The sequence below is a fragment of the Cryptomeria japonica genome, chromosome 4 (genome assembly GCF_030272615.1).
Source record: "Cryptomeria japonica chromosome 4, Sugi_1.0, whole genome shotgun sequence".
NCBI classification, from domain to species: domain Eukaryota; kingdom Viridiplantae; phylum Streptophyta; class Pinopsida; order Cupressales; family Cupressaceae; genus Cryptomeria; species Cryptomeria japonica.
This window is the reverse complement of record NC_081408.1, coordinates 525,489,186-525,492,868: the sequence shown is the minus strand read 5'-3', so window position 1 is coordinate 525,492,868 and position 3,683 is coordinate 525,489,186. Positions and strand designations below refer to the sequence as shown.

General features: G+C 22.9%; 1 non-coding gene across 1 annotated transcript; it reads left to right on the top strand.

Annotated features, from left to right (window-relative positions):
• Nucleotides 1-865: 865 nt before the first annotated feature.
• On the top strand, nucleotides 866-948 carry TRNAL-UAA (transfer RNA leucine (anticodon UAA)). Its single transcript has one exon. It is a non-coding gene; the product is annotated as a tRNA-Leu (tRNA).
• The last annotated feature ends 2,735 nt before the right edge of the window (nucleotides 949-3,683 follow it).

Below are 3,683 nucleotides of genomic sequence, written 5' to 3'. Positions count from 1 at the left end.
TCCTCTTAAAACCTCTTAATTCATCCTCTTAGCTCTCCTGAAGCCATAATCTTGCCTATCCTTAAGCCATCTCCTAATTATATCTAACTAATTTTATCACATGACACATACTTTGAGTCAAGGCTCCTATTTCTCTCCTTAAGCCATCATCTTATGACTCCTTAAGGCATTCTCTTAGCTCCTCTTACGCTGTCAACTTTCCTACCCTTAAACCATTTTCTAATTACATCTAACTAATTTTAGCACATGACACAAACTTTGAGTCAAGGCTTTTGTTTCTCCTCTTAAGCCATCCTCTTATCTCCCCTTAAACGACCTAATTTGTTGTAGATTTTGCAAACAAGAGATTGTCCCTCATACTCGATATGTTGTACCTAATTACTATACTTTGAAGACAAGTTAGTAGAGAATAATATATCTTTACCCACTTCCACATTCACATAGAATCTAACATAACCTAGGTGCTTTCTAAATTTAGTAACCACATCGAAAGCACTAAGTTGACCAAAAAGATTTAAGTATTCCCATCACTACTTCATCCTCCCAATACTCCAACAATAGATTTAGAAGTCTAACCAAGACCAAAACCATGTCAACATTTGATAATAAGTTTGAATATTGAACAAGAATTATTATTTTAATTATTCAAACATTCATGCAAATAGCCTAGCTATATAATTATTTACATATATTTTATTTATTATGTATATAAATAAATATATAAAATTGATAGAAATATTTCAAAGCTGACTGAAATAAGGAAAGTGGCAAATTATTTTTAAAAAAATATTTACAGATTTTATGTCTTACTTCAAAATTAAAATTAATGTATCAAAATCTAATCGTTTTTGAAATAATAAATGTAGCTGGTTTGCCCGAGAGGTTAAGGGGGAAGACTTAAGATCTTCTGCACATAAGTGCGCATGGGTTCGAACCCCATAGCCAGCAAAGAGTGGGTTTCAAAAAAGTAAAGTGTTTTTCTTTTTATAGAGTTCGTGTTGTCTTTTTTAATAATAGTTTTTAACATCAATATTATTTAGGTGGCTTGTCTATTTAATAATTTTAGAGTATAAATTGATATAGTGTGTGTCATAAAATGTTTTGTTAAAAATGTATATTTTTAAATAAATGGAGTCAACAAACTTTTTTATTAATAGTTTAAACATTAGTCTTATTTAGGTTGTTTGTTTATTCATTAATTTTAGAATATAAATTAATATAATATATTATTAAATAAATAATACTCTTTAATTTAAATTAATATAATCAATTTAAAATAAATTAATTACGTATCTATCTTAAATAAGTTTTTATAAAAGATTTTGAACCATTTTTTTAAGGTGTTTATTTTGTTCAATTTATATATTATTTTTCTTTAAATAAATTTAATTTAAAAAAAATTATATATATGTGTTATACTATAAATTGTAATATAAAGGAAAGACAAATGAAGAGCAACAATAAAACTTTATAAAATAATAAATTTAGTTATTTAAAAACTTTTTTATTTTATTTAGAGATGATTATATATAGAGAGGTTTTAGTTATTTTATTTATTAAAAATATTATATATAGAGGATTATATATATTTTTGGTTGCATTGGTTTTTAATAATATGCGTCTCAATAAATATAAATTTAAAAACACTCACAATATGATAAAATGTATGTAAAAAAAATTATTTTACGTATCTAATAAACAAATATTTAACAAATTATTTAGAATCTATATCTATATTTTTTTAAGATTTATATTATATAAATAAATAAACACACACACACACAGATATATATATATATATATATATATATATATATATATATATATATATATATATATATATATATATATATATATATATATATATATATATATATATATATATATATATATATATATATATATATATATATATATATATAAACAATATTATTTTAGTTGTTTTCGTGATAAAATAATGTTATTAATAATATAGACCTAATATTTATTATAGTAAATTAATAAATAACAACATAATAATTAAATATATAAATATTGTACAACTTGAGTTGGCCTAGTGGTGGAGAACTTGTGTTCTTGAAAGAGAGGTCACAAGTTTAAATCCCACAAGGGGGTAGGGTATGTACACCTTATCGACCTTGACCCATTACTAATAAAATATATATATATATATATATATATATATATATATATATATATATATATATATATATATATATATATATATATATGTTATACTATAATTATAATATATTGATAATATAATTATTAAATAATAATAATATAATAGTCTAACCTAACACCAACTTCAAAACTATTTTATATGATCATTTTCTTAATATGGTTAAATTTTGTTTCAATATATATTTCTAGTAATATCTTATATATGTTTGTAAAAATATAGGTATGTTAAAATATGGGTATGTTAGTATAATAATATTAAAATTATTTATGTCCAAGGGGTTGAGCTTAATTGGTTAAAACACTGGGTTCTCATTGTGGACCCAAGTTCAATTCCCAATAGGGACATCTAAGTGGAATTCTAAGCTGTGCTTTTAGTCTATCCATAACCATAAACTAAAGATTTAAGTTAAGTCTAACCTAACATCAAATTTAAACATAACACTAACTTAACAATAATCCTAAAATATATAAATTAAAAAAATATTATTTTAGCTAGGTTAGGGTTATCTTCATGCAATTTAATAATATAAAACTTTTATAAGAAAGTAATATTGTTAATATAATAATAATATAGTATTCAGAATAATAATATTTTACTTATTATAATATTTAAATTATTTATTTTAGTTTTGTAATGGTTATTCTCATGTTATTCAATACTCTATCACTTTTATAAGTGGAATAGAATTAGATAATATTACAATATATCTTATTATTTCTAATATTATCTCATTTTTTTAAATCAAAATTAAAATCAAATTATAATACATTTAATTTTAATCTACAATGTATATAATTTGATGTTACAATTATAATTCAAATCACATTGACTATTTCTATTTCTAAATCATATAACTACAATCTTACAATTTACGAATGGACTAATAATCAACTAATTCAAATGCCCATTCTTATTTATTCAAATAATAATAGTCACATTTATTAATTTTATAACAATATTAAAATGACAAGTACTAACCACTACGTGACACTTGTTTTAGGAAATTAAAATGCATAGAGAGAGTGGTACCCAACTCGCACAACAATGATGAAGATAAATTTGATGCAATATAGATTCCTCTTCCATGTTTATAGAAAAATAGATAGCCTAGATATGCTCATTAACACAGATTCTATATAAAATTGTAACTAATCTAAGGTCGATTGTATAACTCTACCTAAATTTCATGTCATGTAGATCTAATTTGTAAGCTAAAAAATTCGTTTAGCATAATATAAAATTTCTTGTCAATTCATTTGATTATTGTATCTTTGTTTATTACAAAGGATTTGTGACACTTAAAATACCTTGAGGAGATTGTTGGATCATAAAGACCAATTTCTCCTTAGTCAACCCCTTGATTAGACTAAATTTATGGTTATACAAATGATCAAAGTAAACACTCTTCAACCATGCAACTCTCGTAAAATGATTGGATGCACAATTAGATTCCTTTTAGTGATCCAAATTAAGTTGCTCTTAGATGCTCATTGTAATA